Below are 27,675 nucleotides of genomic sequence, written 5' to 3' on the forward strand. Positions count from 1 at the left end.
TATATAAATCTCCCCACTGTATTTTCCATTGAATGCATCCAATGAAGTGAGCTGTAGCTCATGAAAGCTTATGCTCAAATAAATTTGTTAGTCTCTAAGGTGCCACAAGTCCTCCTTTTCTTTTTGCGAATACAGACTAACACGGCTGCTACTCTGAAACCTGTGTTTTCTTGGCAGCTTTTGTTATCCTGCTGTGCCTTCTTCTTGAGCAGCATGTTCCTTCCACAGAGAGTGCCAGCAGCCTTGTCCATGTGGGGGATGAGTACGTTCCACAGCACAATTTAACCAGGCTGTTCAAGCTAAGATAGCTGGAGCCTGCGCAAAGGTGATTCTGCGAGCCGATTCAAAACAATTTCTCTCCATATTATTAACTGCTGCTTACAGGCTAACAAACCCTTATCACCAATTAAAAGAATGCCCATTCTGTTTAGACTGAATGGTATCAGACTACATTTTCCTGCAATTAAAAAAGGATACTTTGCCTGTAAAAGAATTGCAGCAGTCAGGATTACTCACGCTCTGAATTTTACTATAGCCCACTCAAAAGAGGCCAAATTGAACTTATTCATAAAATCATGAAGAAAAAAAGGGGTGGCAGATATAGCCCAAGTACTGCAGAATCAGACCCAGGGTGAAGTCAATACTACTGGCTTGATGCAAAGCCCACTGAAGTTAATGGAAAGACTCCCACTGGTTTCAAAGGGCTTTGGATCAGGCTGTGTCAAAGACAGAAGACCTGCTACAATCTCAGTCATGTCATTTACAGGCAGCAGCTACACACTGGGACACAGTTCCTTCTGGAGCTCCCCAGGACACAAAAGCAGTGCAGCCATGGCTACACCACCTATGAAAATGCAGCATACTCTACCCCGTGCACTTGGCACTGGCTCGCCTCATTCCTGCTCCTTTGGGGGTGTCTTTAATTCTGGGACACAAAGAGATCAGTCCCTTCACTCAAGGTAGAAAACCACCAATTATTCTTCTGCACAGATGTACAAGGTTGCAGGAGGAGTGCTCTGTGTGTTGGCTCCCTGCAAAACCACATAGCATCTGAGTACAACCTGGCCCAGTATCTGCAGTTAGTTTCCAAAGAGATCCGTCCCCAAGAAATCTTAAAGATGTAAGTGCTATTTTAAGTATGCAATAAGCAACATTAAAGAAAGAATCCTTATGGATTTAATTAACTTAATACTAGTTTAGCAATTAACTTCCCAACCACCCCAAATTGCTAATACTTTCATACCAGACCAAATGTACAGCACTGTGTTCTTACCTGCCCAATTAGTGTTCAAATGATGACCTAAGGCACAACCAATTCTGTATGCAAAAATTTAATTCCAATATGAGTTACAAAAATTAGAGAGATACCTGCTTATTCTAAGCCCAGAGAAATCACAAAACCTGAATCCAATCAAATTAGATTACCAAAAAAAAAAAAAATCAGTAGCACTGCTGTGAATGGTAACCCCAAGTCAAAGCCTTTGTTTGCCTGGAGATAAGGTTGCTCAAAAACAAATCCCACTAACACAATCACCAATTAAATATTATCGCCTAACTCTTATATAGCATTTTCCATCCATAGATCTCAAAGTGCTTGACAAAGGAGCTCAGCCTTAGCTAAATGATATTAAAGCGATTTCACTTACAAAAATTTATTTCACAGCCCTTAGCACCCAAATATCTCACCATCCAAACACATTCAGACTCCTCACTTTCACAACAAACTCCGTTACACATCTGACAGAACCAACCATAATGCACACCCCACATTCCTCCACACTCAACTGTGGAACTTTAACTTTATCCACAGCTAACTCAGCATTCATTCTTTATAAACAAATGGGATACAATTTTCAAAAAAAAACACGTGAGTGATTCATGCATTTTTGATAATTACACTTACGTACACCAGGGTGAAGTCTATCGTTTGTAATTTCTGCATGAGATACTAAGAGGTTACAGCTTAAATTCCACATTTCAGTCTGACAGAGGATTTGATGTGGGAATTTTCCATGGTTTCTCTTCCCCCAGTATAGTTTCCAGCTAAGACAGAAATTTTATCATGTCCAGCAAATTTATAAGTGCAATATTCAATGCCTCTTGACGTACATCTTTTACTATTGAGGTAACCTGGGGTGGGGGGAAGTGTGAGATAGGATATAAGATTTAAATTGAAAAAGGTTCTTTTCATTATTTTTCCCTAAGTTATTGTAGAGTTGCTGGCACTATTATAATTTTTACCATGTTCCACTGTAGAAGTGGCTGCAATTTGGTGGGTGAAGTGCTCTAAATATAAGATGTATATGGTCGGTACTTCTATAAAGCTTGTTGAGTCTTGTGAAAGAGGATATATAAAAATCAATGAGTCAATAATACTGAGCCCTTGAGATGGTGATTGCTGGGCTGTGGAAGGAGAAACATCCTGAAAAAGGGTCCTTCCTTTGTCTCATTCTTCTGCTTTTTTATTATACATTTATCATCTTCTTTTGTTCTCACAGAAGCTCCGCACAATTAGCCTCTCTCTGTGATTGTTCAGGTAAAGAGAAAACACAAAAGTCCTTTTCACTGAGCTTTGAAAAACAGAGTGAGACGCACCGGCATTGCAGAAATTTGTTTCTGTAGCAAAATTGTAATTCTGTGTTTGATATCATTATCCAATGCTACAGAATTGTGATGTCACAGATGCACTACCACACACTTCAGAATAAAGAAGCTATGAGAGAATCTTTAATTCATCATCAAGGAAAATCCTATAGGGCATAGGTTTTTTGCAGATAGATCCAGGTGGCATTCAATCTCCAGGTACATAAGACAGTCTGTCTAGATGACAGGTTTCAGAGTAGCAGCCGTGTTAGTCTGTATTCGCAAAAAGAAAAGGAGTACTTGTGGCACCTTAGAGACTAACAAATGTATTAGAGCACAAGCTTTCGTGAGCTACAGATCACTTCATCGGATGCATCCGATGAAGTGATCTGTAGCTCACGAAAGCTTATGCTCTAATACATTTGTTAGTCTCTAAGGTGCCACAAGTACTCCTTTTCTTTCTGTCTAGATGTTCAGTCTATATCTGTCACGCGATCTCATCATGCCACAGAAGATTTATGGATGATCACATGATTCCTGATCACATAGCAGCATTCCTCATTTAATGCACGTTATAAGGATGAAAAAACAATGAACAACAATGTTTGTATCAAGAAAGCTGCCAAAAGCATACCTTTGCTAATGGAGATGGTTGCTGCATTTGGATAGAAATATCTCACTGCCGATCTGGTCCTGACATTCAGTAATTTAGTTAATTACAGCTAGTCAAATAAAATACCAGAGAAAATTGTTAAAAATATGAAAGATAAATAGATTTATATCTTCAGTAAGACATTTGAATGTTTTCCCCTACACAAAATCCCCCCTTTTAAAAGTATGTTAACGTTTGGTTATTGTTTAAAACAAATGCACACACTTACTGTGTGATTAAAAGGAAGACTTCACCGGCTGGTCAAAAAGTCTTAGCCTTTAAATTTTTTAGTAAAATATTTGGGGAAATCATTTGCCTTAATGCACAATCCTTTGTAAAAAATAACTCCACTACCTTTTCGGTATACTGCTGATTGTACAATGAAGGATTATACCTGTTCATAAAATGTTTAATTATCGTTCCAAGAAGTTTGTATAGGCTGTCCTGCTGAAGAAATCTTACAGTTTATCAGCTTCTGTGATTAAGTTAAATGGGGCATTTTTGCAGGGTTTTTGGTTTTTTAAATGTGATGAGGATTTCCTTAGAGAAGTTTATGGATAGTATAGAAACACGAAGGTACAATAAGGGATGAAGCATAGAATAAGCTGTCTATATATGGCTTGAAAAATCTCTTTGTATGATGATACTACAATACTTTTGAATGAGTATAAAACCTTGAATTTACAAACTAAAACTTCAGCAAAAACTGTTTCTAGAAGTTGTGGTTGAAATAAGAGTTCAGATCCAGTTAATGCCAGTGTAAATCTGGAGTAGAGTAACTCCACTGATTGAAGTCAGAGTAACTCCAGAGGAGACACTTGACTAAGAGGAAAAATTGGCCCAAAGATATTTTGAAGGGAGAAGCAAAGGCACTTTCTTCTTTTGAAATGTAGCTTTTTTTAATTCTACTAACGCCAATCAACTTTCTTTTTATTTAAAGACTATTGTACTCAAGTGTATTATGCAGTATATGATATTAACATTGACGGCATACAAATAAGGTTGAAAGGGTTAAGATTTCACAGGTTAACCTTTCTGTAGCAATTCTGCGGGTACGTGTGCACTTTAGAACTGCTTACTGCAGCACATGTTAGTGGGGAAAAGGCTGGATGCATCTTTGTTTTACATTAGTTTCAAACTCCTGCTGAGTAGCATTGCCGCTTGCCCTGTTACTGGAAATCACTGGAAATTAATTTTAGCAGATTTTCCAAGTTCACAAATAAAGTGAAAATTAATTTAAAGCAAATGCTGTCAGTTTTACAATTTTTCCCTTCCCTGTTTTTCTGGTTAAAGGCCCGGTTCAGCAAGTGTCACTCACCTGAGCAATTTCCACTTGTGAGAAGTCTTACGGGGTGGAATAAGAATTATGTATGTAAAGGTTGCAGAATTGGGCCTGAAATGTGTAGTTTATACTGGATGGTTTGTTACATTTTTGCCATAAAAATACTAAATATGCAAAGCAGAGGAACTGACACTGCAAAAGTTGAGTTTCTTACAGTATTTCCTGACTTTTTTCTTTTAGCTATGTACGCTTAACATTGCAATAACAATTTTTCATTTAAAATTCCTTTGTTTTTTCAAGACAACAAAATTAAAGTTTAATATCTTAAGTCTTCACATTGGTGAGAGGAGGGAGCGTTCATACCTCAATTCCTGAATAAGGTGAACTGAATTCATCTCTTTGGTCATGCTATTGGGCCCAGTCCTTTCAATGCATGACACTAGTCTGAAGCCTGGTCTACATTAGAAAATTAGGTCAGTTTAAAACTAGGTCGGTCAGAAGCATGAAAAATCCATACCCTTGAGGGGAGTTGTTAAACCAGATTAAGTCCCCATGTAGACAGCACCGGGTCGATGGAAGAATTCTTCTACTGACCTAGTTATCATCTCTCATGGAGTTGGATTATGCCGATAGAAGAACTCCTCCTGTCAGTGTAGGTAGCGTCTACCCTGAAGTGCCACAGCTGTACTGCTGTAGTCTTTGAGTGCAGCATACCCTTATTCATGCAAGTGATCTCATTAAAGTACATAAGATTACTCATATAAAAGTCAAAACAGAGAGAGGTTGGACTTGTGTTGGGGACACAACAGAAACTGGAATTGTGGATAGCTGGAATCATGAAGCAGGTCCCTGTTAAATTAGGATTAGCATTCTCAGCATGAAGGTTTGCCTCTTCACAATGCTCGCTCGCTCGCTCTCTCTCAAAATTTAAAAATGAAATCTATTATGTAAGCATGGATATTCTTATTATCCAGATGTATATTTAACATCCCACTCAACTCTTGGTGGGAATCAACAACTCCATCGACTTCACTGGAGTTAGACAATTTCCACTGGCTGAGAATCTAACCCTTGCTCTCAATGGTGTTTTATGGCAGTGAGTACTGCACGTCATTATTTTGTATGTCTATGTCAGGTCTTATCTTACTGTGTTCCTAAAATGTTTAGAGTCCAGGCCTGACAGAGAATAAAGTGCCGTTTAGTGAATCACCACTTCATTGAGCACCTAGGTTGTTTTTTGCAGATTTCCCATATAATTACTGACCATGCGTATAGTTTAAGGCCTGAGACAATCACAGTACAAGGAGGCATGGAAAATGCTAAGATTTTAAACTGGCAACAAAGAGGTCAATTTCAGATTGCATTGAGGCTTGGATGTTCTCAAGAATCAAGTTTTCTACAAAAATCAGTCAGTATTTGAAGAGGCCCTGCAAGAATGATGCCCTAGATCAGCTTCTTTGTATGTTTTTATTTTATCATCATTAAAGTAAGACACTTCCCATAAGAGACAGGTCACTGCTCTTAGAAAGGTGAACTAATGTACAGGAAAGCAAATCTCATATGGACACATGGGCACACTGGCTGCTGGTGTAAAGTACAAAAAATATATGGAGAAAGATTGTGTGATGGTGCCCTTCCATAAGGCATTATGGAAACATGCTTATGAATATGACATAACTGGAATATGTTCTATGCTATATATGCCATGTAACATATCTATGTAAAGGTTATGACCTACTGAATCTATTAATCCTATTGTATGCCTGTAGCATTTTTGTATTCAAAGTTATGAATATTGGCCGTGTACTGGCTTGATTTCTAAATAACCTTAGTAGAACATTTGGTCAGCTCCTGGAGAAAGGAATTTGCAAAGTTAAGTGCCCAATCAAGAAGCACTTAAGGAACAATGCATCTTGGAATGCTCCAATCCACATAAGAAGTCTTCCTGGAGACATTCAAGATACCATGTGGGCATCCAATGAAGTAAGCTTTCGTGAGCTACAGCTCATGCTCAAATAAATTTGTTAGTCTTTAAGGTGCCACAAGTACTCCTTTTCTTCATGTGAGCAATGGCTTCTGCCTGTAAAAACTGTGAGTCATGCATGGACATGTGACTTGCTCAGGTGACTCCAGAACTCCATCTTGGAGCTGGACTTTGCATAGGAGAGAGGAGGGGGTCTCCACCCACAAGAGAAAGTCTATTTAAGCCCGTGGGAGACCCCTCCATTTTGTCTGCAGCTGACTAAGGAGATAGCCTCTCCACCTCCAAGGATACCTGAAAGAAACTGGAAGAACAGTAACTACAGGGGGTGTGAGTGATTGCTGGACCCAGACTAGAAAGAGACTAGTCTGTTAAAAAGAAAAGAAGTATTTGTGGCACCTTAGAGACTATGCATCCGACGCAGTGAGCTGTAGCTCACGAAAGCTTATGCTCAAATAAATTTGTTAGTCTCTAAGGTGCCACAAGTCATCCTGTTCTTTTTTGCGAATACAGACTAACACCGCTGCTACTCTGTAGTCTGTTAAAGGAAGCTTACTGAAACTGTTGAGGATTGTATCTGTATTCAGTTTGATTAGAAATAGACATGCATGTTTTATTTTATTTTGCTTGGTAATTCACTTTGTTCTGTCTGTTACTACTTGGAGCCACTTAAATCCTACTTTCTGTATTTAATAAAAACACTTTTTACTTATTAATTAACCCAGAGTATGTAATAATACTTGGGGGGCAAACAGCAGTGCATTTCGCTCTATTAGTGTTAGAACAGGTGAACAATTTATGAGTTTACCCTGTATAAGCTTTATACAGAGCAAAACTGATTTATTCAGGGTTTGGACCCCATTGGGAGTTGGGCATCTGAATGTCAAGGACAGGAGCACTTCTGTAAGCTGCTTTCAGTTAAGCCAACAGCTGTTAGGGGCCTGGCTCAAACCAGGTAGGGCACTGAAGTCCTAAGCTGCCAGGGCAAGAAAGCAGGGGTAGTAGTAGTCTTGGCACATCAGGTGGCAGCTCCCAGGGGGTTCCTGTGATCCAACCCGTCACAGATTGTAGGGATAGAGTTCCAAAAAGCGCTCAGCCTTGCATTCAGGACCAGTTTTCCAGAAGAGCTCATTCCCAGTTTGGCACTTACATGGCCATATTTTCAACAACACTTTGTTCCCAGCAGCCCGTATTAAGAACAAGAGATTTAAACAGACTCTCTTCCAGTCCTTCAAAATCTGTGCAAGTCCCAGGTCAGCGTTCCATTTGGCATTGAAAAGGTCAGACATGAGAAGAGTATTTCCCTTTAGCCACCCCTGAGCAAATACAGGATAGAGCTTCAGTCTGCTCTTTTGGGGCCTGATCCAATTGCCGGCTGAAGTCAGTGGGAGTCGTTCCCTGAACTTCAATGAGCACTGCATCAGACTCATTATGAGAAAGGGTTTCCACTGTACTTCAAGTCAAAGGCCATCAAAGCAAGGCACAGTACACTATGATAAAGAAGAAGAATCACTGACTATGAACATTAGTCAGCTGATTTCTATCTGATAGAGAAATAAACTCAAAAGAAGCTCCTAAAAGCATTAACAGGTACACTTTTCTCCCTTCAATCTTTGTTTAAAGAGGAGATACTGTACTCCCCAAATTCTGCCCTATGAAGCATACATACTACATGAAATTTATCTTTACAGTGGCTATCACTGAAAATTGACTAGCCACAGGAATTAAATCTACCACACATACATACCCTTATTGTGGTATTTTTCATTCTTAGTACAGGAAACACTACTTGTTCATTGTATGTCCATTTAAAAAGACTACTACAATACTGGTGTAATTATAAAAGTCTGCATTATTGACTAACTTTGACCACATATCTCTGTATCCAGAACTATAGGAAATCCTTGAAATGTGTGCTGTATGTCCTTCAAAACCTGTAATGCTGTCGAAATACAGGCAGATAGCTATATGTCTACAGTGAGCTGAGAGGTAGAACTGATTAATAGTAGGAGGTCATAGCAGAGCACTTCAAAACTACATAGGAAAACATCTCTGAAAAACTTGTTTTAGAAACAAGGAGGGAAATGCACAGTTTCATCGCTTGTTCTCCATCCTGCATGGATTCATGGTTTCCCCCCGCCTGCCGCACCACACACACACTTTAATATATTATGAATATGCTGCATAATGAAGACAGAGTGGAAGTTTTTTTTATTGTTATTATTTAAACAGAGGGCATACAGAGAAAAGTACTTGCTTAATAAGGTGTCCTGTAGTTTCCCTAAGTGCACCCACATAAACAATCAGCATTTTTTGCTCTTTATATATCCTTGCTCTCCATTTTGTAAACATAAAACAAACAAACAAACGGAGTACTTGTGCACCTTAGAGACTAACAAATTTATTTGAGCATAAGCTTTCGTGAGCTACAGCTCACTTCATCGGATGCATTCAGTGGAAAATACAGTGGGGAGATTTATATACACAGAGAACATGAAACAATGGGCGTTACAAATCTCCCCACTGTGTTTTCCACTGAATGCATCCGATGAAGTGAGCTGTAGCTCACGAAAGCTTATGCTCAAATAAATGTGTTAGTCTCTAAGGTGCACAAGAATCTGTCCTATCTCGGGGCCTCTCCTTTTGCCCCTCCACTCCCACGAACATGATACAGTTCTGTGGTGACCTAGAATCCTATTTTCGACGTCTCCGACTCAAGGAATATTTCCAACACACCTCTGACCAACACATTAACCCACAGAGACCTTCCTGCCAACACTACAAAAAGAAGGATTCTGGGTGGACTCCGCCTGAAGGTTGAAACAGCAGCCTGGATTTCTACATAGACTGCTTCCGCCGACGTGCACGAGCTGAAATTGTGGAAAAGCAGCATCGCTTGCCCCATAACCTCAGCCATGCAGAACACAATGCCATCCACAGCCTCAGAAACAACTCTGACATCATAATCCAAAAGGCTGACAAAGGAGGTGCTGTCGTCATCATGAATAGGTCGGAGTATGAACAAGAGGCTACTAGGCAGCTCTCCAACACCACTTTCTACAAGCCATTACCCTCTGATCCCACTGAGAGTTACCAAAAGAAACTACAGCATTTGCTCAAGAAACTCCCTGAAAAAGCACAAGAACAAATCCGCACAGACACACCCCTGGAACCCCGACCTGGGGTATTCTATCTGCTACTCAAGATCCATAAACCTGGAAATCCTGGACGCCCCATCATCTCAGGCATTGGCACCCTGACAGCAGGATTCTCTGGTTATGTAGACTCCCTCCTCAGGCCCTACGTTACCAGCACTCCCAGCTATCTTCGAGACACCACTGACTTCCTGAGGAAACTACAGTCCATTGGTGATCTTCCTAAAAACACCATCCTAGCCACTATGGATGTAGAAGCCTCTACACCAACTTTCCACACAAAGATGGACTACAAGCCGTCAGGAACAGTATCCCCGATAATGTCACAGCAAACCTGGTGGCTGAACTTTGTGACTTTGTCCTCACCCATAACAATTTCACATTTGGGGACAATGTATATCTTCAAATCAGTGGCACTGCGATGGGTACCCGCATGGCCCCACAGTATGCCAACATTTTTATGGCTGACTTAGAACAATGCTTCTCCAGCTCTCGTCCTCTAATGCCCTTACTCTACTTGTGCTACATTGATTACATCTTCATCATCTGGAACCATGGAAAGGAAGCTCTTGAGGAATTCCACCATGATTTCAACAATTTCCATCCCACCATCAACCTCAGCCTGGACCAGTCCACATAAGAGATCCACTTCCTGGACACTACGGTGCTAATAAGCGATGGCCACATAAACACCACCCTATATCAGAAACCTACTGACCGCTATTCCTACCTATGTGCCTCTAGCTTTCATCCAGATCATACCACTCGATCCATTGTCTACAGCCAAGCTCTATGATATAACCGCATTTGCTCCAACCCCTCAGACAGAGACAAACACCTACAAGATCTCTATCATGCATTCCTACAACTACAATACCCACCTGCTGAAGTGAAGAAACAGATTGACAGAGCCAGAAGAGTACCCAGAAGTCACCTACTACAGGACAGGCCCAACAAAGAAAATAACAGAACGCCACTAGCCATCACCTTCAGCCCCCAAATAAAACCTCTCCAACGCATCATCAAGGATCTACAACCTATCCTGAAGGACGACCCATCACTCTCACAGATCCTGGGAGACAGGCCAGTCCTTGCTTACAGACAGCCCCCCAATCTGAAGCAAATACTCACCAGCAACCACACACCACACAACAGAACCACTAACCCAGGAACCTATCCTTGCAACAAAGCCCGTTGCCAACTGTGTCCACATATCTATTCAGGGGATACCATCACAGGGCCTAATCACATCAGCCACACTATCAGAGGCTCGTTCACCTGCGCATCTACCAATGTGATATATGCCATCATGTGCCAGCAATGCCCCTCTGCCATGTACATTGGCCAAACTGGACAGTCTCTACGTAAAAGAATGAATGGACACAAATCAGACGTCAAAAATTATAACATTCAAAAACCAGTTGGAGAACACTTCAATCTCTCTGGTCACTCGATTACAGACCTAAGAGTGGCTATCCTTCAACAAAAAAGCTTCAAAACAGACTCCAACGAGAGACTGCTGATTTGGAATTAATTTGCAAACTGGATACAATTAACTTAGGCTTGAATAGAGACTGGGAATGGATGAGTCATTACACAAAGTAAAACTATTTCCCCATGGTATTTCTCCCTCCCACCCCACCCCCACTGTTCCTCTGATATTCTTGTTAACTGCTGGAATTAGCCTACCTTGCTTGTCACCATGAAAGGTTTTCCTCCTTTCCCCCCCCTGCTGCTGGTGATGGCTTATCTTAAGTGATCACTCTCCTTACAGTGTGTATGATAAACCCATTGTTTCATGTTCTCTGTGCGTGTATATCAATCTCTCCTCTGTTTTTTCCACCAAACGCATCCGATGAAGTGAGCTGTAGCTCACGAAAACTTATGCTCAGATAAATTTGTTAGTCTCTAAGGTGCCACAAGTACTCCTTTTCTTTTTGCGAATACAGACTAACACGGCTGCTACTCTGAAACCATTGTTTCATGTTCTCTGTGTGCGTATATAAATCTCTCCTCTGTTTTTTTCCACCAAATGCATCCGATGAAGTGAGCTGTAGCTCACGAAAGCTTATGCTCTAATAAATTTGTTAGTCTCTAAGGTGCCACAAGTACTCCTTTTCTTTTTTTGAACAAAGTGAGAAAGGCAAGGAGCAGTATCAGTGCAGATTACCAGACAGCCTGCAGATGGGGCAGGCAGGCCAGCAGATTGCCTGGGGAAAGAGAGGGATTAAAAACCTTGTTTATCTCCAAGACTTGGTAAACACAAACTCACTAGTTCTAAGCCTACCGGAGAAGCAGATTTCCATTACATGACAAGCATCATTGCTATACATTTAAATACAAATAAAATGAAATACTGACATACTAACATTCGTAGGGTGCAATTTGACCCAAGATACCAAGGGTCTGCTGCATCACAAAGTTAGAGAAAAAAGAAAAGGAGTACTTGTGGCACCTTAGAGACTAACAAATTTATTAGAGCATAAGCTTTCGTGAGCTACAGCTCACTTCATCGGATGCAAAGCTTATGCTCTAATAAATTTGTTAGTCTCTAAGGTGCCACAAGTACTCCTTTTCTTTTTGCGAATACAGACTAACACGGCTGCTACTCTGAAAGTTAGAGAAGTTTGCATATCTTGACTCTATGGGAAATACCTATAGAAGAGAGGTCAGCAAGCTGTATTTTGTGCACTGAACAGATAAGAACTCATGAATTAAGATCAGTTTTGCAACTGTTGTTTTGCAAGGTCGTATCGACTCTTTCAAAGCTCACTCTGGTTATAGAAGAGCACTAGTTACATGGTGGGTACAAAGTGTCCAATTGCTATGAAGGACCCAGAATAGGATTATATGGAGAGAACAAACAAACAGCCCAGTATAAAAAGGAAAGTGAAAACTATGACCTTCATGCAGATAAACATTTAAAGCAGTGAAAGGGACAAAACATATTTCAGTATCTAGCGCACACTTAAGAAAGGAGAATAAGTCTTCCACTAGTATACATAACAAGGGCACATTGAATAAAAACATCAAATTCATCATTAAAAACCTGTTGATTAGCTCTATCATCACTCCTAAAGTCTATACACAGCTTTGACAAGTATTAAGGAGAATAGCTAAATTTACAAGAGAAAAAAACATATTGATATAAGCACCTTTATTCTGGAATAACTGCATCTATAGTAGGGTATTGTACTAATTTAACTACATCTGATTCTAAAGCATTACAGTTCAACCAGTACCAAAACTGTCCATAAGCTATCCTCCATCTAGGAAAAGGGAAGTAAGCTACATTCATAAACATTTCCAGACCCCGTAATTTAGCCCTGAAATCACCGTGGAAAGCTGACTTCCAAGTAACCCTTTCCTATGCGCATCTGGAGAGGATTTTATATAACCAGATTATGAAGCAAAAAAGAAAAGGAGTACTTGTGGCACCTTAGAGACTAACAAATTTATTTGAGCATAAGTTTTCGTGAGCTACAGCTCACTTCATCGGATGCATTCAGTCTCCTTTTCTTTTTTGCGAATACAGACTAACACGGCTGCTACTCTGAAACAGATTATGAAGATCCAAGATAAGAGCTTCACTTCTCCCTATTAGGAAGAAACTATCAAACTTGTTATTCAAAGTGTTTTATTTTAAACAATATCTACAGAAAACCTGCATCTTCTTACTTAACAGAACTGTATTCACAATCTTTATCATTCTACCTTGAGTTTTCACTGCTTTTTCCCCATTAGAACGGCAGAGACAACACAACAAGCAGGGAGCTTGCCTTCGTTCTTGTGCACCAACAAACTAATGCATTAAGTTTCAATCAATTGCACATGTGAAATTCCAAGGACAGCAGTGGAGCTGCATAGATGTAACTAATGCCCTAATTTGGCCTGCAAAGACTTTATTACATGTGATTGTGGACAAGGAAATACATCTAGCGGAGCTTCCAGATTGAGTTGCCAGGGCTAGAATTTAGAAAAAAAGGATATTTTTACTTTTAAATTTGACCAAACATTTGACATGAAAATTGACATCTAGTATGGAATATCATGGTGCCTTTTTACAATCAATTTTCAGCGCAGGACTCCTCTATAAATATTCAAACTGTCAAAAAGCCTTATAGGAACACTCAGATATCAGAGCATAATTTGGTACCAGTATCCTTCTTATCCTTGGCACGTGTGCTAAAATGGCAACCCAGCTTGCCAATGAGTGCCAGCAGTGGTGGGGAACCCTGGTTTTTTCCAAACCCATATTTACAAAAGCTCCCTTCAATCTGAAATACCTGCCTGTCTTGGCCGGGGAACATTTTAATCTAAAGCAGCATTTTAACAACTCATAGCACATTAGCACCTTTGATCCCCTAGTGCGGTTAGTCTAGCAAACAATTAGCACTATTATCACCTAATCAAATGCTATTTAACCAATGTTATAACAACCTCAAAGTGCAGATCTTATAAGGGGAGCTGTTTATAAAAAATACATCTTAGAAGACCCAAAAGTTCTGAAAATGAAAGTTCTTGTAAGACATGTTCTTGTAAGACTATTATATTTCTTGGTTTAAATAAATATGTAATGTTGTACAATATGACTACTGTTGTATGTGATCCTTGCTTGCTTGCTAACTGTGCTGTTTATATGTGTTCTCATTTATTCTTATTTTTACTTTTCCAAAAGTTTCAGCTGCCATGTAGAATTATACTAGGCAGACACTTTATACGGTACCCTAACTCACCTTTTTCTTCTGAGTTAACACAAAGGATACCCTCAGAATGAGCACCTGCTACCTACCTCAGGTGTTTCTTTATTACCAGTCTCATGCTGTTGTTATGCTGGAAGCAGTTAACAGCAGCCATCAAGGAGATCTTTGATCTGTAGACAATAACTAACTTGCTTAAACCGGGTGGATGTGCTACACAGCCTTTATACAGGCTAAATGAAAGGAGCACTTAAATGCTCCTTTATGTAGTGATAACTTGAACAATGGAAGCCACCGCCCAAGGCATCCAGCCCAATGGAAGGCCTAAGCAATAACTCTCTCAGGGAGAGAGAGATTTACCTGGGTCTGACTATGGGGCAAGGGGGCTGACTTCTTGTAGGTGGGTATGTATGTGAGGCAGAAAGCCAGCAGATAGCAAGAAAGGGTAGTTTTCAGCACAGGCTTGAGATACGGGTGGCGCGTGACTCCCGCATTTGGAGAGACTAGGTGCCAGTGCCGGAAGCTCCCCTGGTCCGCCCCGAGGCCTGCCCTGCTCGGCCTCCTCTCCCACAGCCTTGCCCTTGCTCCACCCCAGGCTCTGCCCACGTTCCACCCATGCTCTGCCTGAGGCCCGCCACTCGCGCCTCTTCGCTCCTTCCTCCGAGAGCCCTCCTGCCCGCCGCTCGCACCTCTTTGCACCCTCCCCTGAGCTCCTCCCCCACCCACCACTCTTTGTGCTCTCCCCTGAGCCCTGGGGGATGGGAGGAGGGGGAGCGAGGGCAGGGCCTTGGCGGGGGGAAGAGGCAGAGTGGGGATAGGAAGACAAGCAGGGCCACAAGGGAAGAGGACGAGTCGGAGTGGGGCCTCGGTGGGGAGCACGGGCGGGACCATGGGGATCGGGTGCCCTTTCGACCCTGGCGCTCCAAAGGTGGCAGGCTGGCATTCCTCCAAAGGGAGGTGTGTTGTGTTCTATGTGGGGAGGCTTAGGCTCCCCTGGCCTCCTATGCCTGCTGCCCATGGCTTGAGATAGAGCAGAGACAGAGCTCCTTTGGTCACAAGACCTGCTAGAAAGACAAGCTTGGATTTCTGAGCAAGGAAACTGCCTGCTGCTGTTTGTTCCAACTGAGCTCAGGGAAACGGGACGTTGTGTGAGTTCTTTATAAATAAACAGAACTGCCCCAAACAATGTATCTGACTCACATCATCAGATTCTCCTCCTAATGGAAACAAGTGGCAAGACCCCAAATACTGGATAACCAGTTGGCCAAGGAGCAAGAGTATCTAGGCACTGCCTCTACAAAGCAACTTTTGAAAAGTTAACAGCTTTTGTTTTAAAAACATCACATCACACTATCCATGTTGTGTACTCTCATGATTTTGTCAGGTCTCACATTATTTGATTGTTTTTCTTAAAGCCCCAACTTCAAAAATCCTCTGATTAGATGGGAATTTCTGCTTTTGTTTTTCAAAGAAGAGCATTTAGCTCTCATGGTTGTGGAGAAAAGCTTGAAAATGTGACCCAAGTGAAACCCAAGAGTTCCAAAAGTAAAAAAGCCAATAAAAAGACCCCTCCAAGTTGTGTGTGTGTGTGTGTTTAAGATCTCATGATGTTTGAGCCAATCTCAATGTTTAGGGGGCCTGACTCATGATTTTTGAATACTTGGGGCAGGCAGTAATGTAGTGTAAAATAATATGTTAAATCATCTTGAGACATGTAGTGAAAAAAGGCTTCAAAATTTATGTTCCGGAGACACAAACCAAATCTTTCAACAGTCAGCCATGTGATTCATAGTGCCTGAGAATATGAAGTCTTTCATGAAAAATACTAAACATAGTTTACCAGCAAAGCTTTGGTTTAAAAAAAAAAGTACATTTCATATGTTGCTTCATACCAAGTCTTTGTTAAACTCCATAATTTCAAAGGTTGGAATATTGTGTTGTTCTGTTTTCCTGGGAGTTGTTCATATTTGCATATTTTTACACATTCTGTGAAATTAATATAGACTTTTGTGTCTTCTATCTAGGTAATAAAACTTGCATTTTTACCTTTCACAGATATGAGTAATATAGATTGAACACCCAGAGGGACTTTACAATGCATACTGGAGCTTTAGTCTTTGCATGTTTAATTTTTTTTCCCACACTATCATATTAAATAAAGATTAATAAACCTTTACAGGGCACAGCAGCCTTTCAAATGACAAAATCCATGCTGATGAAGCCATGCCCCACAGAAATGACCTAAGTTCTGTAATATATAATGAAAATTCTACTTTCTTACTGCTTTTCAAATCAAACAATGCCCTGCAGCATTTCACATTTAGAAAAAGTTTTAAAACCCTTGAGCACCTATTTAAAAACAGGTCCTAAAAGCTACATTAAAAAAAAAAGTCACAGGTTCTTTATTTTAAATGTTTGTTCATTTTAAGAATTGTCCCAAACTTGACATTCTTCAAACAGAATCCACTACCAAGGGAACTAGTGAAACAAATATTGGTGTAGAAGTATCAAGGTTTATGTCAAAAGAAAAGGAGTACTTGTGGCACCTTAGAGACTAACAAATTTATTTGAGCATAAGCTTTCGTGAGCTACAGCTCACTTCATCGGATGCATTCGGTGGAAACTACAGTGGGGAGATTTATATACACACAGAGAACATGAAACAATGGGTTTATCATACACAATGTAAGGAGAGTGATCACTTTAGATGAGCCATCACCAGCGGGGCAGGGGGGAAGGAGGAAAACCTTTCATGGTGACAAGCAAGGTGGGCCATTTCCAGCAGTTAACAAGAATGTCTGAGGAACAGTGGGGGGTGGGGTGGGGTGGGGTGGGGGGAGAAATACCATGGGGAAATAGTTTTACTTTGTGTAATGACTCATCCATTCCCAGTCTCTATTCAAGCCTAAGTTAATTGTATCCAGTTTGCAAATTAATTCCAATTCAGCAGTCTCTCGTTGGAGTCTGTTTTTGAAGCTTTTTGTTGAAGTATAGCCACTCTTAGGTCTGTGATCGAGTGACCAGAGAGATTGAAGTGTTCTCCAACTGGTTTTTGAATGTTATAATTCTTGACGTCTGATTTGTGTCCATTCATTCTTTTACATAGAGACTGTCCAGTTTGACCAATGTACATGGCAGAGGGGCATTGCTGGCACATGATGGCATATATCACATTGGTAGATGCGCAGGTGAACGAGCCTCTGATAGTGTGGCTGATGTGATTAAGCCCTATGATGGTGTCCCCTGAATAGATATGTGGACCGAGTTGGCAACGGGCTTTGTTGCAAGGATAGGTTCCTGGGTTAGTGGTTCTGTTGTGTGGTTGCTGGTGAGTATTTGCTTCAGATTGGGGGGCTGTCTGTAAGCAAGGACTGGCCTGTCTCCCAAGATCTGTGAGAGTGATGGGTCGTCCTTCAGGATAGGTTGTAGATCCTTGATGATGCGTTGGAGAAGTTTTAGTTGGGGGCTGAAGGTGATGGCTAGTGGCGTTCTGTTATTTTCTTTGTTGGGTCTGTCCTGTAGTAGGTGACTTCTGGGTACTCTTCTGGCTCTGTCAATCTATTTCTTCACTTCAGCAGGTGGGTATTGTAGTTGTAAGAATGCAGCACTGTCCAGACGCTGGAGCAGGGACCAAATGCCCTTTAAAGCATCTTCAGATTTCCAGCAACCATACCCATGCAATTGCTTCTAAATTCCAGGCAGCTTTTCTCCTTCGAGAGGCTTGTGCATCGCCTCGTCCTCAGAAGGGGAAATTTGGGCTTTATTAAAAAAACAAACAACAAAAGCTTGAGGCTTGTTCTGGATTTTTTTCAGAGAACTGGTTTGATGGAAAATGTGTTAAAATGTGCATTGCTAAACACTGTCCTCCGGATGACTATGGGCTAAATAGTAGCACAACGCACTGCGAGCAAAGCCAATCCTAGCATACGGCTGCTGAATGAGTGAGATACCAGTTTAGAACTTCTGCTGACCTAGGGAATCTAACCCTAAGTTCTCCCTCTGCCCTGCTGCAACTTTTCTGTGGAAATTGAACTACATGACTGTAAATATAGCTCCAAGCACTTTGTTCAATTGTGTAGCTTCCAGAGGATCATTATGGCCGACTGCCCCTTTGCCCCAAAGCCCTCGACTTCAAAGCCCCACACGACTCAGGCTCTTCTTCCATATTATTCAGCATCTACAGGAAGCCATTGGTGTAAATGGTGAGAAAATACAGCTGGATGTGCCAGCATTATAGAAGTGGTGTGCTGTTCCAATCTCCTTTACATCAAATGTAAAGAGCATCATCTCCAAACTGTCTCTATGTTTAGCCTAGCGTGGGGATAAAATGCAGCTGGCTCAAGTTGAATCCAGAAGGCAGACGTATTTTAGAGAATGTACATCCTTTATAACATCCCCCGCTATCAAGGCATATGCTCACAGATTGTCAAGGAGACCTACAGCTTTGAGATCCTTTTGGAGATCTCTTTGCCGTTAGATTTCCAAACTGGGGATCTTTAGAATCAGCATGAGCTACTGAGAAATTGTTTCTCCCACCATGACCTCCCGTGACAGCTATTTTCCACCAGAATACAGAAACTGTTAACCCACAGGGAGAGGCTTGTGAGTGCAAATGGTAGCACCTCTGCAGGAGTCAGAGACTACAGAACTCTCTCCCATAGGAGAGAAGAATGCGCACAGCCTTCACAGTTATATCTGGTCCTAGCAGAGAAGGAGATAGACACAGACACAGAGGGAGCTGACAGTAATACAAATACAGCTGTTTGCTGTGCTTGCTTTATTGTTCAAGCAGCAAAAGTGAAACTAACACGAAAGTGTTAGTGAGGCTTTGTGCTGAGGAGAGGGGACTGCTCCAACATTTAAGGGACAGGACATCACATTCCTCCACCTACTTTATAAACCTTTCCAAACACATATAAATTATTGTTTACATGACTACTATGATATATAATATAACCTAACTAAAAGTTGTGGTAGGCTACCACAGACTCTTAAATTGCAAGGGATTATTCTGCCCTGGGTTGTAAATTCAGGCACTGTGACAGAATATACCCTTGTATTTACACCCTACATACTACTGTAATAATCTTTGTACAAAGAACACTTTGTAAAGTATCATTTGAAAATTCATAATTTGCTGATCACAAGTATCATGGCTAAATGCACATAGCAGCATTATATGTATAAGATATAAACACAAGCTGAAATCATGACTGAAGTGTGTTTTCTAGACAAGTCTGGGGAGTGGCCAAACCAGTTCCTCAGAGACAAAGGGCAAGATGGCACCTCAGCCAGGTGTAAATAAGGCTGATGGACCGTTACCTGCTCAGTGGCTATTCTCTGGCAAGAAATGGGGCAGGGGAAAAATCTACATCTTAACAAAGAAACAGCGTGGAGTTTCCTTCTGCACAGACTCTCTGTCGCCTTGTTTCTACTTGGAAATGCTTCTAAAAAGGGGGACAGGACTATAAAAAGAAGGGGCAGATACCCCAATACATCCATCTCTCTCTCCTTGCCCATCACATTCACTGCACCTGATGAGACAAAGGAAACAGACATTGGACTGTAGGGCATCTAAAGAAGTTAGTCAGTAAGATGGCCAAAAGCATGTGGTGAGAAAACTTTGCTTTGAATATAATATAGTTATTAAATAGGCACCAATAAGTGTTTATCTTTATTTATCTTGTAATCTTTCTGATTTTTATGCCTCATTACTTGTACTCACTTAAAAGCTCTTTGTAGTTAATGAATTTGTTTTACTTTTCTATATAATCCAGGGTCTTCAAATTAAAGTATCTGGGTATCTCCATCTGGGTAACAAGTTGTGTGCATATTATTCCCTTAAAGGAATAATGGCCATAACATATTTGTACTGTCCAGCAGAGGGCTGGGCAATACAGGATATACTGTTCTGGGGGAAGATCTAGGACTGTGAGTGTGTTGGGGTCACCCTATGGTAATTTTTAAGGCTAGTAAATGCCAAGGTCTGGCTGGCTGGCTACAGCCCACACACAACTGGGAGAGACTTACATGACGGAGGCTGTCTGTGAGCAGTCCAGGTTGGAGGCTACTGCAGCAAGGCATTGTAAAGGGTACCCTGGGCTACAAGGCAGGAGTGACACAGTTACTCATGAGTTTAGAGATTACCCTGGTATATCACACGTGCACAACCAGTTTTTGCATTCTCTTTGGATATTGGGGTGATGGTGGCCTAGCAGTGTCCTGAACAACAGGAACATTCAGTGGTAAGGAATCAACTGGATCTGGTACCAAAGTTTTTCCCAACAAGTCATCAAAATTAGGAGTTGTAACAGAAGGAGGTTTGATCAGCAGAACATAAAGTCCTACTGGAATATCCCTAGGCTCTGGTTACTTGTCAAGGCTGCAAAAGATCCATATATGATTTCCATAATAATATTTGTCAGATAGTTTTACCAGGAACAAAACAGGTCCCATACATTTTACAAGGTGTCCAGGTACCCATTTCATTCCACCATCATAGTTGTGAGTCCACATTAAGTCTCCAACTTGAAAAGAATGATGAGTCTCACATTGATCAATTTGCATAGCTTGGGATTTGGCTACATGGGACTCAATATCAGGAAGTAGCAGGTCCCAACAGGTACACAAATATCACTTAAGAAAAGAGTTGTAAGTGACTCCTTGATAGTAGCATGTGGTGTGTTCCTGGAGACAAGAAAGAAATTGTCCAATTTCTGCTGATGACCCAAGATAGACTTGTTAGTTTTTAAGACATGCTTAAGTGTTTGTACAAAGTATTTCACTCGTCCATTTGTAGCAGGATATTATGGAGCAGAGTGTATGTGTTGAATTCCATTTGAAGCTAGGAACAGGACAGAGGCCCACTGTCAATTTGCCAACTGAAATGGTAAACCAAACTGGCTAAACAAGGCACGAAGATGTCCAATGGTCTTGGTAGCTGTAGAAGAAGTCATTCTGAAAACCTCTGGCCATTTTGAATGGGCATTGACTGTGATCAAAAACATAATTTTCTAAAGGCCCAGCAAAGTCCATGTGAATACATGTCCAAGGAATCTGAAGCTATGTCCACACACAGTACAGCCCTTTACCTTCCTCTCAAGGTCTTTTTTGTTCCTCAGCTATCAGACATGACTCCAGGCTATGGCCTTCATCCATACCATAGCAAACCAGCTTCAAGAAGAGCTTCCAAAACCTAAGACTGAAGTGATTTCAGAATGATCACTCACATTCCCCAACACGGCATGAAAAAGCTGCCATTTCTCTGCTTTCCTGTTGGACGTCACGCCTCTTGGACGTCTTTTGTTCCACAGGGAAACTCTTTTTTGTTACTGGTTTCAGAGTAGCAGCCATGTTAGTCTGTATTTGCCAAAAAGAACAGGAGGACTGTGGCACCTTAGAGACTACCAGATTTATTAGAGCACAAGCTTTCGTGGGCTACAGCTCACTTCATCGGAGGCATCTCTAAGGTGCCACAAGTACTCCTGGTTTTTTGTTATAGTGCTTCTTCTGTCCACCCACATGCCAACACTGCAGAATTCTTCCTTTGGCTGTAATTGGGCTCCCACTGCTGGCTATAGGCACTCATTGCAGGCTAAGCTGTTTGCCTGCCTGCCTGCCTGCTTGCGCGTAGTCAGTCAATATCCCAGCAGCAATAAGCAGCAGCCTGTCACCTTGTGCCTCTAAATGAACTTTTCCCTCTTTTATAGAATTATTTGCCTACTTTTTCTTCTTCTTCAGGCAGAGGCAGCAGTGGACACTCGTCTGATAGAAATCCTGCATCGCCAAATGTTATATTTGGACTGAACAGAGGAGACAGACACAGACAGAGACCCAGCTGACAAACAGCTGTCTGCTGTACTGGCTTATTGTTCAGGCAGCAAACTGAAAACTATCTGAAACTTTGCACTGGGAAGGGGAAGTGCTCATACATTTAAAGGGACATGACATCCCATTCACCACCCAAGTTCCCTTTACAGTGCATATGTACACCCACTGCTCAGCAAGGACTACAAGCCAGTATGGATGTAGAGTGGGAGCCCTGCTTTCAGCTACCTGTAGGCCACTGGACTGTCCCTTCTGCCCAGGAAGGAATGACCCCTGGTCCAGACAGGCTGGTTTAGGCCCTCTTCTCAGGGCTTCAGCATTATTTTTTTCATATTAAATTAAAATATTATTTCAATCCTCCCTTAGCAAGGGTCTGCTGCATGGGTCTATCTGATCTCTATAGGTTTCCATTCTACGGGACAGGCCACTTTCCTGAGAACCAGCCCTGGAGTCTTCTACCATAGGCTCCTGCCAGCTCTCTACCCCAAATAAGCCACTTGCTGGCTTTAATAATCGCCTTATTCCTAGCTGATCAGGCTCAGTTGGGAGGTTGCTGATCTACTACAGGTGAGGCTGGGCCAGCTACTTCTCCTCAGAGGGCCAGCTACCCTGTGACACTTGCTCCAGGGAAGCCCAACTAAAAGATACAAGTCCTTGTTGTGTCTGAGGAGGGGCAAAGGAAATAATGACTCCACCTGCAGGTCAAAAGCTGATGTTTTAATCACTAAGCAAATATAGGTATCAAGACTAATCTCCCCTCAATTGAATCAAGTGTAAGAGTAGCATAATGTTCAAGTAAATGTGTGTATGGCATATTATCCTGAAATAGTCTGTTTTTCACTGGTCTGTTATCTCAGCAGATACCACATGTGACAACGGTGACCGGCAGAGATTGCATCAGAACAGAAATAATCAACTTTCCACATTGGTGGCACTGCAGGGGATGAATGCTTCTTAATTCAGTGAAATGCACAGCATACCAGTGGTGTTGAGGGTAGGAAGGAAGAGAATCAGAAAGGAGAAAGACACAATAAGCCACGAAAAGGAGCCTGAAACAGACAAAAAAGAGTAAACCCCCTCCCCCGACCCCTGACCAATATGGAAAAGGAAATGCATAGGCAGGGGTCTAACAAGAAATAGAGGAGACAAACGGGAGGGTACCGATATGTAATAAACAGAACAGGCCACAGACAGATATAAAATAAGGCCAGAGTAAGACAAAATAAGGCTTCTGGCAGCAAACCAAGGAGCATTAACTAGGACAAAAGAAATATGAAAATTTATCAAATGGGGAGGTGTTGTTTGTGTTCATTTTAATTACTGTAATGGCTAAAAAGGCAAATCTGTTCATGCCTGGATAAATCAGTGCATGCCTGACTCCACTGATTGTGTAGCTTGATATATAATGCCAAACTTGAAAAACATTATCGGGACCTCATCGTTTTGATTTTCACGGTCTGATGTTCAAAAACAACATGCATCAGAGATAAAATTCTGACTATAAGCACAACAGATAAAATCACATCTATGAAAAACATGAAGTTATATCCACTATAGATATACATATTGGTTTTATATTTATATAATATATATTATGTCTATATAAATATAAAACCAATGTCCGTGTATCTACTCCTCAGATTTAAAGCAAATAGGTAAGTTTACCAGAGAAGATCAGGAATAACACCACTGAAATCAGTAAAGTTATTTGTGTATTTACACTGCTTACATCACATCAACATGCTTAATGCAATAAAGATTTACTGTAAAAATGCTCTCTGGCAGGGCTCACTCACCCTCGGAACACCTCCTTGCACCAGTGCAGGATGTTGCTGCTATCTTTGGCCCCAGCACCTCTGCTGGCCACCTGCCTCTGCCTTCTATGGCTCATCCCTCTGGCCAAGTCACCTAAATTCAGACCCATTCCAAGATATCATAAACAAGTCCAAACAACATTCCAACCAAAACTGAAAGTTCTCCTTCCCTCTTGGGATGCTGAAGTCTTTTCCTCCCTATTTACAAACTGTTTCTCAAGGCTTCCCTTGCTGGAGTCTATGCTGCCCCTATTGTCTCTGTGCACCATAGCCCTGGACTTCCCAAAGCCAGAGAGATCTGTCTCCTCTGTCATCTCTTGCCCAACTGAGCCCCTTCAGTCTACTTCGTTCTGCCCGCTCTGGAATTAGCGACTCACCTCCCCAGGTGCAAAGCATGACCAACACGGTGCATTTGTTAGCCATGCAGCTAATGGTGGGGTCAAACCTAACACATGCTGTTAAGAGGATCACACTACACAATGGGCACAGGCATTTTCCCTTTCCATAAATATTACACATACTATAGACAACAATTAAATTGTCTTTTTGACACATGATGGTTGCTCATGAATCTGCCCCACGGAAGCTGCCTCCCATACGTTAGGTCAGGCAAGTTGCTTGAGAGCTTCTTTTAGAAAAAATTGGCCAGATTCTGGATAAGTTTACACTGGTGTGCCTCCACTGAAGTTCCTCTAGCTACATACTTACACAGTCCTAACCGTAACATCTGCCTATCTCATAATCATTAATGGATTTTATCCTCACGTAGCACCCATGTGAGGGAAGGAGGCATTAGCCTCTTTTTTTAACCGAGGGGAATATGAGGCACAAAGAAATTAAGTGACTTGGCCAAGGTCACACATACAGTCTGTGGCTCACAGACAGAACGGCACCCATAGGTCTCCTGAGTTCCACGTCCAAGTCCTATCACTAGACCACCCTTCTTCTCCTCCTGATTTACAGCATTTTAACTCAGACAAAAATCACAACCATAGGTAAGAAGTCAGAAAATTTCAAGACTCAGCAAGGAAAGTCTCAATGAAAATGTTTTACTTCAGCACATGCAGTTGTAGTAGTGTCAGTCCCAGGATATTAGAGACAAGGTGGGTGAGGTAATATCTTTCCTTGGACCCACTTCTGGATTTATTGGACTTAGCTCTGTGTGGCTCAAAAGCTTGTCTCTCTCACCACCAGAAGTTGGTCCAATAAAAGACATTACATCTGTCTTCAGCAAAACAGCGGGCAGGCCTGCCTGCCTGGGTTTTGTAAACAGGTAGATAATTTAGACCATAATACCACTAGGAAAGGGTAGTTCATGTTTCCAGGGCTTTGGAGCTCCAGCTCCAGGCAAAAACCTTCAGCTCCTCTGCTCTGGAGCTGCTCCGTGCTCCAGCTCCGGGCTCCGCTCCAAAGCCCAGCATGTTTCTCTAATCGAGATTTTTGAAAACAAATTAGGGACCCTGAGACTCCTTCCTCAGCGTTAAGCGCAGTCAATTAACATAAAAAAGGGGGACTGAAGGAACTCTCAATTTCGCATCACATATCTCTAACACGATAGTCTAAATATTAAACTAGTCTTGAGCTAAACACATTATAAAGTTGGACTATTTCAAAGCATCATTGTGAGAGTTTAATATGTACACCGATAACCAGAGCCTGCTGTACTTAAATGTAGAATCCTGAGAGTATTAGAATGGCAGTGTAACAGGAGAAACTAGTTTACAGTCTTTTTCCATACTTGATATTTGTAACAATGCCAAACTCTTCTTTCTCTCTTTTTTGTCTATCTCAGTATGAGGCAATGGTCAGATCTATTTTTAAATGACATCAAACAGTGGGGAAGGAAATAGACTTTTATATTGAAAAAGTCTGTGCAGGTTCTTTACAGCAAAAGCCCTGTACTGTGACCTTTTGTATTTCTACAGCGATACAGCCAACCAGGTCTGACAAAACCAATGTTTGGAATTAGGATTTTGTCTATCAGAGAACTAAACAATTCTGAACTTGTACCTCTAGCCTTACTGTTTAAATCCACCCAAAAGCCCGAAGTGCAAGGATCTCTAACAGTAGTTTGCTATACAATACTACTGCAGTTTCAATCCTGGAGAATGGAAATACTGGATTTATAAAAATTAGTGAGTCTGAACCAAGTCTCTTAGCTAAAGGTCATGGTGCCTCCTGTCAGATGTGACTCACAAATAGGACAAAACAATACCTCTTATTGAGGCTTCCCTCCATGTAGCTGGGATTATAGCTAAATAGAGAACTATAGACCTAGCGCAGACACTCATTGACTTCCTTTGACTAGAAAAAAATGGAGTAAGGAGCTGAGGTTTTGACCCTAAAAGCATGTAGTTAAGCAGTTACATGCTTCGCTTGCATGCATTACACACATTTAAAAACACAGACTTTAGAAAAAAAATACAAATAAATCTTTCACAGAGAGAAAAAGCTCCCGAACTCCAGCATAGCTTTCATTATACCAACCAGGAGTCCGGTGACACCTTAAAGACTAACAGATTTATTTGGGCATTTATTCATTCATTCATTATACCCTTAATCCTCCCCTCCATGGAAAGTATCTACAGAGAATCCCAAAGATTTAATCCCAAAAAGGAAGGATTAAAGTTTGTGCAGTTTAAATACAAAAAGTGACACAGAGACGCTACATTATATTTTTAACTGAGCTGGCTGGAAAAGTGTGCAGTTCTATAGGCCCATAAATAATCACCTTAGATTTCTACAAAAATCTGGGCAAAATTACATTAAATTGAGAGGGGGGGGGGGGGCATGGCCTCGCATTGAAAATGGAATGGTGGGAAAAGGCTAGGAATGTTATTGTGACATTGAGAAACTCTACCAAGCTCTCTCCAGCAATCAACTCTGGGTGCGTGGCCTGACACATCAAAAGTGATCCCATCCCTACAACTCCAGTTACAACTCCGGTTTCGGGACTCCGCACAGATACTCTCCTCTCCCTCCAGAGGGCATGAGACAACTTCATGGACACTACCATGGCTCAAGTACTTGCCTACTCATACATTGTAAGGCTGTCCCTGATTAGTTGAGACAGTTGATGGATCGCTGCTTGCCTCTGGCCCCAACAGTCAGGAAACTACAGTTTTGGTGGTGATGGGTGGGGAGTGCGACAAGCTCCTCCAATTTAGTCTGATTCAGTCCCCATACTACCCTTTGAAACTCAGAATCCTCTGGTTGGGAAAACATGATCCACATATCTGCTTGCATCAGCACACCATGACATTTAGTTCTAAATTTTGCCAGGACACCTGCTTCTTGACTTCAATGCTCAAGACTCTAGAAATTCAGGTTGGATGCCTTGCCCAGGCAAGGCAGGGAGAGATGCTCAGGTAACAGAGCAGACCTCCTTGCTACTGGGGCCAAGCATCACACCCCCTGCAAAAAATCCAAGAGTTTTCAGATGTATTCATAAATGACATACAAGGAATATGACTGTCTGATCGATTTATAGCCGGGGTCAAGATTCCATCTGGCCAAATATATTCCATTAGCCACCCTTATGGACTACATCCATGAGAATGTGGAGAAAGCTTTCATCCAGTGTTCCACATTCCTGGCAGGGCCCCGTCCTTTTTGTAAAAGATAAAGATGACTTAGTCCAAACTCTGTGTGGACCACCACATTATAAACAAAATCACAGTG

General features: G+C 41.5%; 1 protein-coding gene across 12 annotated transcripts in view; it reads right to left on the reverse strand.

Moving 5' to 3' along the window:
• The window catches only part of FHIT (fragile histidine triad diadenosine triphosphatase), a 1,103,840-nt gene that overhangs the window by 849,331 nt on the left and 226,834 nt on the right, over positions 1-27,675 (reverse strand). Inside the window, exon 5 of one of the 12 annotated variants that reach the window (XM_043519694.1) lies at positions 3,218-3,305. The exons of the other annotated variants lie outside the window; for them this stretch is intronic. The gene's annotated coding sequence lies outside the window, so the exon portion shown is untranslated. The remainder of the gene's footprint in view (positions 1-3,217; positions 3,306-27,675) is intronic. 12 annotated transcript variants of the gene reach the window in all.

Source organism: Dermochelys coriacea, chromosome 7 (genome assembly GCF_009764565.3).
Source record: "Dermochelys coriacea isolate rDerCor1 chromosome 7, rDerCor1.pri.v4, whole genome shotgun sequence".
In the NCBI taxonomy this organism is placed as follows: Eukaryota; Metazoa; Chordata; order Testudines; family Dermochelyidae; genus Dermochelys; species Dermochelys coriacea.